The sequence below is a fragment of the Aegilops tauschii genome, chromosome 7, assembly GCF_002575655.3.
Source record: "Aegilops tauschii subsp. strangulata cultivar AL8/78 chromosome 7, Aet v6.0, whole genome shotgun sequence".
Taxonomy (NCBI): Eukaryota; Viridiplantae; Streptophyta; class Magnoliopsida; order Poales; family Poaceae; genus Aegilops; species Aegilops tauschii.
Window position 1 is genome coordinate 406296121 of NC_053041.3, and position 12187 is coordinate 406308307.

The 12187-nt window shown below is 41.7% G+C and overlaps 1 long non-coding RNA gene across 1 annotated transcript; it reads right to left on the bottom strand.

Annotated features, from left to right (window-relative positions):
• Positions 1 to 536: 536 nt before the first annotated feature.
• LOC141028078 (uncharacterized) lies at positions 537 to 4912 on the bottom strand. Its single transcript, XR_012190335.1, has 3 exons — positions 2623 to 4912; positions 2144 to 2255; positions 537 to 2050 (listed from the first exon to the last, which is right to left on the bottom strand). It is a non-coding gene; the product is annotated as an uncharacterized lncRNA (long non-coding RNA).
• Between the last annotated feature and the right edge of the window lie 7275 nt (positions 4913 to 12187).

The window sequence follows — 12187 nt, forward strand, 5'->3', positions numbered from 1 at the left end:
ATGTGTCATTCGTCCCGGTTCGTGACTGAACCGGGACTAATGTGAATACTGCCCTGTGACCAAAGCCCTGTTTTCTACTAGTGGTACCTCAAGTCCAACCGGCGCTTCCTTCGGCAAGAACAGGCGAAGATCGACGTGCTCTTCGACGAGGTGGAAGCGGAGATGGAGGTAGAGGCAGAGGAGGAGCCGGACTTGCGTATGTCCCCCATGTACTCGGAGCCCGGAATGGAGATAGTGGACATCTTCGACGACAACAAGTAGCATAGTCAAGGACAGTTCATCTACGTGCTACCTAGATGTTTTCTTTGCATTGTTTGTATGGTTTTAAGATTTGACATATGAGGTGTTCGGATGTAGAGAGAGTTATTTGTGGAGGCCTTAGTCACTGCCCGTGGACGCGCCTGACGCGGGCGTTTGAGGGGACAGATTTGGTGACCACGCCTGTAGATGCTCTAAGGGTACATTACGTATTTCCCGAGGCCCTGGTGGAAGGGACTGGTTGCCGCCCTAAATCACAGTGATGTGGCAAAAAAAAGGGCCCAACGCTATAGCCAACATCCGTAGGCCCTTTACCTTACCGTCAGGCCCTTCGAAGGTAGACCCATGATGGAGTAAGTGGCTAGGGCTCGCGGGTGGGCTACACACCAACCCATTCACCCCACTCTCCCTCCTACCTAAATTATTGGCCTCCTTCCTCCCCACCATTCAAACCCCACTCAAATCTCTCTCTCAGATTGGACCCGTTTGTCTAGTGAATTGGAGGCATTTTCATCCCTTGAGGTAACCTCTCTCATCCCCCACAATTTGGTTGGTTGGAATCATGTTATTTGATAGCGTTTTTTTTACTTTTCAGCAAACCCTAGTTTTGATGATCTCTCTTAAATCCATTGCTAAAATAGTGAAATGTAGGGTTTGAACGTCTACAATGTATCTATAATTTTTGATTGCTTTATGCTATTATATTATCAATCTTAGATAGTTTATATGCAATTTTATATCATTTTGGGAAATAACCTATTAACTCAGCGCCCATTGCTAGTTCCTATTTTTGCCTATTACTAGGAAATTGCCCGTGCGTTGCAACGGGGACATAAGTATTCTAGTGGTTCAGCATTAATTGTATGAAATATGTATCTCTGATAGGATGCACCTGCTATAAGATAACATATTTAATACAAAATAAACCATAGCCAACATTTTTGGTACCACATAATCACTCTATTCTTCTCCCACCAAATTCAATAAAGCGCACACTATCAAAATAAAATTAGAACTAAATTCTATCATATATAATTTAAACCAAACCAGTTCAACGAACAAGTTAAAGAGAATCAATATAGGAATCAAGCACACTGTACTTATATAATTATTATAGATATGGATGTTGTGTGTCTGGTCCAATGCCATCACGAATCAAGTAGTGTTTACTGGTTAAGATTTGTGAGCTATGTGAAGATCACATCTTGGACTTTGAGTTAAATTCTCTTGAGCGCTCCTTTCTCCTTTGTTCCTTTTGCTCCCTTGAGTTCTTCCTTCCTACAAAATAGTTAAATGTCAGTACCAGAGTAAAAAGGCAAAAAAAAAAAGTACATCAATGCAAAATTTCAGTACGGAACCTCGTCAGAGAGGGCCAACAAGGTAAATTATAGTACAACAGTAACATGTTAAATGTTAGTACAAGAAGTCTGAGTATCTTGACAAAAATTCAGTAGAAATCAAATTTCTGTGCAAGGGAGTATTTCAATGACTACAGAAAAAGGCAGTACAAGCAAAAAATTCAATATCCCCAGAGAAATTTTTGCATGAATATGAAACGAAAGTGGTCTCCGAGAAGGAAAGTTCCTGACAAGGTACATCATCTTATAATCCACATTGAAGGTGTACACATGAATAATACATTCCAGGTCATGATTCCATGGTTATAAGAAAAAAATTCACCATTTGTACAAGTGTTCATAGAGATTATTAACAAACTGTGCCAGCTATACATCAAAGCTGAATAAGGTTTCAGAATTTTCCACTGAAGGGCATCCTCCGCTGGACGAACATACTGCATGCAAACAAAATAGTTATTTTCAAGAGTCCACAGGAAGTTGCAATTGCATTACATTAGAATTAACCTAAAAACGTATATCTAGTTTACCTCGTTTTAGCTTCCAAATTTGCAAGATCTTTTGAAGCAATATACATGTATAGACTTGTACTTTGAATATACCAGTGGGGAATAGATCAATCACGACATGCTTTTTAAAGGCCTGCAGAGGGCAATAAGACAACCATCCTGACATGTTTTTGTTCAATAACAAACTTGCAGACATTTAAGAAATTAACAGAGCGTGTAAGAGGTGAAACCGCACAAAAAAAATTACAAAGAAATTCATTAGGTCAGCTTCGGTCTCTCAGTGCACCAGCTGGAAAAAAGTCAGCTTCTGTCTGCCATCACGCATACAACAACGCTCAAATTCGAAGCCAAATTTTCTATTTCAAAAACCCTATCTCATAAAATACCAGTAGATCAGAAGACTAACATGGAGGGACAAATAATGATGATAGTACAATCTATCTTGTACCAAATGCATGGTAAACATTCTGTTGAACAGGTTGCATGCTGAAGTGTTGTACCTGCACAAAACAGACATGCAGCAGGATGCCGCGTAGGGCGGAAGCATGGAAGGATGAGATCTTCCCGGCTTCACGATATGACTTCCTCGGCGAAAAACCTAGCGGCGCCGTGTGAAACCTGGAGCGAGGTAAGGCACATCGCTGGAACAGCTCCAATTGCAACAGTGCTCGCTCTCCCTGGTCCAAGATGAGTGCAGTGCATCGGGGTGGGCGTGATGGAGATGGACGGAGAGAGGCGCACCGTCTCCTGAAGCGCGGGCACGCGTTGCTGCCTCCGCCGGAGAAGGAGGGGGTATGGCTCGAGATGGCATGTTGCTATCAGTGTGCGGAGGATAGGATGGCATGCTGCTGTCAGTGTGCGGGTAGTTGGGGTGGTGGAGAGCAGCATGATGGAAGCCCGGTAGATGGAGCGGTGAAGAGCAGCGGCTGCATGGTCACGACCTCACCAGCGGGCGGAGGTGGGAATGGGGAAGGCCCCGTGACGGCAGCCGGGAGAAGTGGATCGATGGTCGGATTGGATGAGATCGTGTGCGGGGGTGCGGGGGTGGGATTTGATCAGTTCTTCCTATATCCACAGTTGCAGGGTGGATAGGCGCTCGCCTTGCACACCGATCGACCGTGCCTCCAGCAGCAAGCACCGCGGCTGATCTCCTCGATGTTCCGCTCATTCTCCCACTTAGCATCTTTCATGGGTGGAGCAAGAGAAAGAACGGGATGTGAGGCAACCCCTCCTCTAGATTAGATCGAGCGGGGCCGGAAGATCGGGCAGGGCATGTTTGTGAGGACGAAAAGCAAGGAAAATGAACGGGAATTACGGGAGCGATTAAATCAGGGAATCGCGACATGGATTGCGACCGGACTAAAAACAGGAAACTCAACAGGAATTACAGAAGCGAATAAATAAGGGAATCAGGAGGGACGAGATGTTGCATGAAGGGAAGACTGGGGTTGGATGTGTCGACAAAACCATTGACGTAAGAGGGGAGAGGGAACTTTACGTATCTTTTCCTAAAAACGTATATCTAGTTTACCTTGTTTTAGCTTCCAAATTTGCAAGATCTTTTGAAGCAATATACATGTATAGACCTGTACTTTGAATATACCAGTGGGGAATAGATCAATCACGACATGCTTTTTAAAGGCCTAGAGAGGGCAATAAGACAACCATCCTGACATGTTTTTGTTCAATAACAAACTTGCAGATATCTAAGAAATTAACAGAGCGTGTAAGAGGTGAAACTGCACAAAATTTTTTACAAAGAAATTCATTAGGTCAGCTTCTGTCTCTCAGTGCACCAGCTGGAAAAAAGACAGCTTCTGTCTGCCATCACGCATACAACAACGCTCAAATTCGAAGCCAAATTTTCTATTTCAAAAACCCTATCTCATAAAATACCAGTAGATCAAAAGACTAACCAATGGAGGGACAAATAATGACGATAGTACAATCTATCTTGTACCAAATGCATGGTAAACATTCTGTTGAACAGGTTGCATGCTGAAGTGTTGTACCTGCACAAAACAGACATGCAGCAGGATGCCGCGTAGGGCGGAAGCATGGAAGGATGAGATCTTCCCGGCTTCACGATATGACTTCCTCGGCGAAAAACCTAGCGGCGCCGTGTGAAACCTGGAGCGAGGTAAGGCACATCGCCGGAACAGCTCCAATTGCAACAGTGCTCGCTCTCCCTGGTCCAAGATGAGTGCAGTGCATCGGGGTGGGCGCGATGGAGATGGATGGAGAGAGGCGCACCATCTCCTGAAGCGCGGGCACGCGTTGCTGCCTCCGCCGGAGAAGGAGGGGGTATGGCTCGAGATGGCATGCTGCTGTCAGTGTGCGGAGGATAGGATGGCATGCTGCTGTCAGTGTGCGGGTTGGTGGGGTGGTGGAAAGCAGCGTGACAGAAGCCGGGTAGATGGAGCGGCGAAGAGCAGTGGCTGCGTGGTCGCAACATCACCAGCGGGTGGAGGTGGGAATGGGGAAGGCCCCGTGATGGCAGCCGGGAGAAGTGGATCGATGGTGGGATTGGATGATATCGTGTGCGGGGGTACGGGGGTGGGATTTGATCAGTTCTTCCTATATCCACAGTTGCAGGGTGGATAGGCGCTCGCCTTGCACACTGATCGACCGCGCCTCTAGCAGCAAGCACCGCGGCTGATCTCCTCGATGTTGTCGCTCATTCTCCCACTTAGCATCTATCATGGGTGGAGCAAGAGAAAGGACGGGATGTGAGGCAACCCCTCCTCTAGATTAGATCGAGCGGGGGCGGAAGATCGGGCAGGGCATGTTTGTGAGGACGAAAAGCAAGGAAAATGAACGGGAATTACGGGAGCGATTAAATCAGGGAATCGCGACATGGATTGCAACCAGGCTAAAAACAGGAAACTCAACGGGAATTACAGAAGCGAATAAATAAGGGAATCAGGAGGGACGAGATGTTGCACGAAGGGAAGACTGGGGTTGGAGGTGTCCACGAAACCATTGACGTAAGAGGGGAGAGGGAACTTTACGTATCTTTTAGGTAGTAGAGATTTTGTTTCGCAGAAAATCAATACCAAACAAAGTACAAACACGATGAAACTTTACGGTAATTTTTCAGGACCAAAAGGGGCCCTAGAAGCTTCCCGAGGAGGCCAGAAGATGTACGAGAGGGCCAGAAGATCACACAGCGAGCCCCCAGGGGGCATGTCACCTGAGCTTGTGGGCCCCACGTACTCCGTTTGACCTAATTCCGCTTCTATTAATTCTCATAAATCCCAAAACCAACTGAGAGCCACCCGAAACAATTTTTCTGCAGCCGCAAGTCTTTGTTCTTTCGCGATCCCATCTGGAGACCTTTCCCGGTACTCTGCCGGAGGGGGAATCGATCACGGAGGTCCTATAAATAAACCTTGTTGCACATTCGATGATGTGTGAGTACCTTACCATAGACCTACTGGTCCATAGTGATTAGCTAGATGACTTATCTCTCTTTGATATCCAATACAATGTTCTCCTCGGAGTTCTATCCGTTGTAATCTTCTTTCGCGGTGTATTTGTTGGGATTCGATGAATTGTGGGTTTATGCTCAGATTATTCATTGAAAGTAGTTGAGTCTTTTTGAACTTTATTATGCATGATTATTATAGCTTTTTATTTCTCTTTGATCTATTCGTTTGGTTTGGCCAACTAGATTGATTTATCTTCCGTGGGAGAGGTGCTTTGTAGTGGGTTCAATCCTACGGTGTCCTGCTACCTCTTGAGCATGTGTTGATTTTTCCTTGAAGAGGAAAGGGTGATGCAGCAAAGTAGCATAAGTATTTCCTTTAGTTTTTGAGAACCAAGGGATCAATCCAGTAGGAGATTACACGCAAGTCACCTAATAACTGCACAAACAATTAAGAACCTTGCAACCAACGCGATAAAGGGGTTGTCAATCCCTTCATGGTCGCTCGCAAAAGTGAGATCTAATAAATATAGTAAAGTAAATATTTTTGGTATTTTTGTTGTATAGATTGGAAAGAAAAGATTCCAAAATAAACGGCGACAGAAATTGGCAAGTTGACGGGAAACTAATATGATGTAAAATAGACCCGGGGGCCATAGGTTTCACTAGTGGCTTCTCTCATGATAGCATATATTATGGTAGGTGAACAAATTACTGCCGAGCAATTGATAGAAAAGCGAATGGTTATGAGAATATCTAGGCAATGATCATGAATATAGGCATCACGTCCGTGTCAAGTAGACCGAAACGATTCTGCATCTACTACTATTAGTCCACACATCGACCGCTATCCAGCATGCATCTAGAGTATTAAGTTCATAAGAACAGAGTAACACATTAGGCAAGATGACATGATGTAGAGGGATAAACTCAAGCAATATGATATAAACCCCATCTTTTTATCCTCGATGGCAACAATACAATATGTGCCTTGTTGCCCCTACTGTCACTGGGAAAGGACACCGCAAGATTGAACCCAAAGCTAAGCACTTCTCCCATTGCAAGAAAGATCAATCTAGTAGGCCAAACTAAACCAATAATTCGAAGAGACTTGCAAAGATATCAAATCATGCATATAAGAATTCAGAGAAGAACGAAATATTATTCATAGATAATCTTGATCATAAATCCACAATTCATCGGATCTCGGCAAACACACCGCAAAAGAGTATTACATCGAATAGATCTCCAAGAACATCGAGGAGAACTTTGTATTGAGAACAAAAGAGAGAGAAGAAGCATCTAGATAATAACTATGGACCCGAAGGTCTGTGGTAAACTACTCACGCTTCATCGGAGAGGCTATGGTGTTGATGTAGAAGCCCTCCGTGATCGATTCCCCCTCCGGCAGATCGCCGGAAAAGGCCCCAAGATGGGATCTCACGTGTACAGAAGGTTGCAGCGGTGGAAAAGTGGTTTCGTGCCCCCCTGATGTTTTTAGGGTATAAGAGTATATATAGTCGGTGGAGCTCCGTGGGGCCCACGAGGGTGGGGGGGCGCGCCTACCCCCCTGGGCGCACCCTCCTTCCTTGTGGCCGCCTCGCGGAGTTACAGACTTCAACTCCAAGTCTTCTGGACTGTGTTTGTTCCAAGAAAGATCATCGCGAAGGTTTCATTCCGTTTGGATTCCGTTTGGTATTCCTTTTCTGCAAAACACTGAAATAGGCAAAAAAACTGAAACTAGCACTGGGCGTTTGGTTAATAGGTTAGTCCCAAAAATAATATAAAATAGCATATTAAAGCCCATTAAACATCCAAAACAGATAATATAATAGCATGAAACAATCAAAAATTATAGATACGTTGGAGACGTATCAAGCATCCCCAAGCTTAATTCCTGCTCGTCCTCGAGTAGGTAAATGATAAAAACAGAATTTTGATGTGGAATGCTACCTAACATAATTTTCAATGTAATTCTCTTTATTGTGGCATGAATTTTCAGATCCATAAGATTCAAAATAAAAGTTTAATATTGACATAAAAGCAATAATACTTCAAGCATACTAATAAAGCAATCATGTCTTCTCAAAATAACATGGCCAAAGAAAGTTATCCCTACAAAATCATATAGTCTGGCTATGATCTATCTTCATCACACAAAGTATTTAATCATGCACAACCCCGATGACAAGCCAGGCAATTGTTTCATACTTTTGATGTTCTCAAACTTTTTCAATCTTCACGCAATACATGAGCGTGAGCCATGGACATAGCACTATAGGTGGAATAGAATGGTGGTTGTGGAGAAGACAATAAGGAGAAGATAGTCTCACATCAACTAGGCGTATCAACAGGCTATGGAGATGCCCATCAATAGATATCAATGTGAGTGAGTAGGGATTGTCATGCAACGGATGCACTAGAGCTATAAGTGTATGAAAGCTCAACAAAAGAAACTAAGTGGGTGTGCATCCAACTTGCTTGCTCACGAAGACCTAGGGCAATTTGAGGAAGCCCATCATTGGAATATACCAGCCAAGGTTCTATAATGTAAAATTCCCACTAGTATAAAAGTGACAACATAGGAGACTCTCTATCATGAAGATCATGGTGCTACTTTGAAGCACAAGTGTGGTAAAGGGATAGTAGCATTGTCCCTTCTCTCTTTTTCTCTCATTTTTTATTTGGGCCTTTCTCTTTTTTATGGCCTTTTTTTCGTCCGGAGTCTCATCCCGACTTGTGGGGGAATCATAGTCTCCATCATCCTTTCCTCACTGGGACAATGCTCTAATAATAAGGATCATCACACTTTTATTTACTTACAACTCAATACTTAGAACAAAATATGACTCTATGTGAATGCCTCCGGCGGTGTACCGGGATGTGCAATGATTCAAGAGTGACATGTATGAAAAAATATGAATGGTGGCTTTGGCACAAATACGATGTCAACTACATGATCATGCAAAGCAATATGACAATGATGGAGCGTGTCATCATAAACGGAACGGTGGAAAGTTGCATGGTAATATATCTCGGAATGGCTATGGAAATGCCATCATAGGTAGGTATGGTGGGTGTATGATACCAGCGAAAGATGCGCGGTATTAGAGAGGCTAGCAATGGTGGAAGGGTGAGAGTGCGTATAATCCATGGACTCAACATTAGTCATAAAGAACTCATATACTTATTGCAAAAATCTATTAGTTATCGAAACGAAGTACTACGCGCATGCTCCTAGGGGGATAGATTGGTAGGAAAAGACCATCGCTCGTCCCCGACCGCCACTCATAAGGAAGACAATCAATAAATAAACCATGCTCCGACTTCATCACATAACGGTTCACCATACGTGCATGCTACGGGAATCACAAACTTTAACACAAGTATCTCTCAAATTCACAACTACTCAACTAGCATGACTCTAATATCACCATCTTCATATCTCAAAACAATCATAATGAATCAAACTTCTCATAGTATTCAATGCACTTCATATGATAGTTTTTATTATACCCATCTTGGATGCTCATCATATTAGGACTAATTTTATAGCCAAAGCAAATTACCATGATGTTCTAAAAGACTCTCAAAATAATACAAGTGAATCATGAGAGATCAATTAAAATAAAACCACCATCGCGCTCTAAAAAGATATAAGTGAAGCACTAGAGCAAAATTATCTAGCTCAAAAGATATAAGTGAAGCACATAGAGTATTCTAATAAATTCCGATTCATGCGTGTCTCTCCAAAAGGTGTGTACAGCAAGGATGATTGTGGTAAACTAAAAAGGCAAAGACTCAAATCATACAAGACGCTCCAAGAAAAACACATATCATGTGGTGAATAAAAATATAGCCTCAAGTAAAGTTACCAATAGACGAAGACGGAAGAGGGGATGCCTTCCGGGGCATCCCCAAGCTTACGCTTTTGGTTGTCCTTGAATTTTACCTTGGGGTGCCTTTGGCATCCCCAAGCTTAGGATCTTGTCACTCCTTATTCCAAAATCCATCAAATCTTTACTCAAAACTTGAAAACTTCACAACGCAAAACTTAAACAGAAAATCTCATGAGCTCCGTTAGTATAAGAAAATAAACCACCACTTTAAGGTACTGTTATGAACTCATTCTTTATTTATATTAGTGTTAAACCTGCTGTGTTCCAACTTCTCTATGGTTCATACCCCCTGATACTACTCATCGATTCATTAAAATAAGCAAACAACACACGAAAAGCAGAATTTGTCAAAACAGAACAGTCTGTAGCAATCTGTATCAAACGGATACTTCTGGAACTCCAAAAATTCTTAAATAAATTGTTGGACGTGAGGAATTTGTCTATTAAACATCTGAAAAAAGAATCAACCTAAAAGCACTCTCCAGTAAAAAAATGGCATCTAATCTCGTGAGCGCAAAAGTTTTTGTTTTTTACAGCAAGATTGCAAAGACTTCACCCACGTCTTCCCAAAGGTTCTACTTGGCGCAAACACTAATTAAAACATAAAACTACATATAAACAGAGGCTAGATGAATTATTTATTACTAAACAGGAACAAAAATCAAAGAACAAAAATAAAATTGGGTTGCCTCCCAACAAGCGCTATCATTTAACGCCCCTAGCTAGGCATTGATAATTTTAATGATGCTCACATCAAAGACAAGAATTAAAGCATAAAGAGAGCGTCATAGAACACGTGATAAACACATCTAAGTCTAACATACTTCCTATGCATAGGCACTTTGTAAGCAAACAAATTTTCAAGGCAAGAAAAAACTAGCATATGCAAGGAAAAAGAAAGAGACGATAGCATTCTCAACATGAAGAGAGGTAATTTAGTAACATTAAAATTTCTACAACCATATTTTCCTCTCTCATAATAATTACATGTAGGATCATAAGCAAATTCAACAGCATAGCTATAAAATATTCTCTTTATGAACCACATGCATGCAAAGTTGACACTCTTCCAAAATAGTGGGATTAACATTTAACTAAAGTCATGACCTCTCCAAACCCACTTTTATCTAAAATTTCATAAGATTGAAAATCCTCCAAATATGTGGGATCTAAAGTTTACACTCTTCCAAACCCACTTTCAATATTATTGCAAACACTATGATCAATTTCATATTCATCATGGGGCTTAAATAAATTTTCAAGATCATAGGAAGAATCACCCCAATCATGATCATTGCAACAAGTAGACATAGCAAAACTAGCATCCCCAAGCTTAGGGTTTTGCATATTATTAGCACAATTGACATCAAGAGAATTTATAGTAAAATCGTTGCAATCATGCTTTTGATTTAAGGAACTATCAAGTATGGGTGCAATAGCAATAATCTCATGTTTAACATAGGGAACTATAGCAAATTCATCTCCATAAATATTGGCATCATGGCCATAAGAATAGAAAGCATGATGTTCATCGAGGGATATTTCAATCAAATCATCGGAATCATAATTATCTATAGATTTGTGCATATCATTATTTTCTTCCAAAGCAACGGTCATTCTCTCAATAAATTCCTTAACATAGGCATTATAAGCATAGTTTTCATAGCAATATTTAAGTATGTCGGAATTTTCAGATTTGTAGAGAGTAATATCATACTTTTCAATCAAAGAAGCAACTTCATGAGCACCCTTAAAAACGACAAATTCATCAATTTGTTCGATATCATAGTAACTATAAACACCCTTTTCATAAGAAGATAAGATTTCATTATCATTAAACACATATAGGTAGGGAAGGTGTTTTTAGGGTTCTTAGAGCAACAAGTAAAATCATAAATTTCACAAAGATTCTAAGCATAGCATAGCAAACTATTTATTTGATACCATAAGAGCTTCCCCTTTTCAGACAAACGATGACGCGCAAAATGAGCATGCTCATCTAAAGATTTTCCCTCAACTAAACTAGTTGGGGTTTCAGCACGAGCACATATAGATCGAAGATGATCCAAGTAGAACGCTTTAAGTGGATCCATATCAATAGATTTTTAGCAAGCAAAGATGCAAGCAAATAGAAGGCACATGGAAACACAAACAAAAAGACATACGGGAAGAAGGCGAAGAAAAGGCAAAGGTTTTTCAAAAATCGTTTTAGAAGTGGGGGAGAGGAAAACGAGAGGCGAATGGCAAATAATGTAATGCGAGGGAGAAGAGTTTATGATGGGTACTTAGAATGTCTTGACTTGAGCGTAGATCTCCCCGGCAACGGCGCCAGAAATCCTTCTTGCTACCTCCTGAGCATGCGTTGGTTTTCCCTTGAAGAGGAAAGGGTGATGCAGCAAAGTAGCGTAAGTATTTCCCTCAGTTTTTGAGAACCAAGGTATCAATCCAGTAGGAGATTACACGCAAGTCACCTAGTACCTGCACAAACAGTCAAGAACCTTGCAACCAACGTGATAAAGGGGTTGTCAATCCCTTCACGGTCACTCGCAAAAGTGAGATCTAATAAAGATAGTAAAGTAAATATTTTTGGTATTTTTGTTGTGTAGATTGGAAAGTAAAGATTGCAAAATAAACGGCGACAGAAATTGGCAAGTTGACGGGAAACTAATATGATGTAAAATAGACCCGGGGGCCATAGGTTTCACTAGTGGCTTCTCTCATGATAGCATATATTACGGT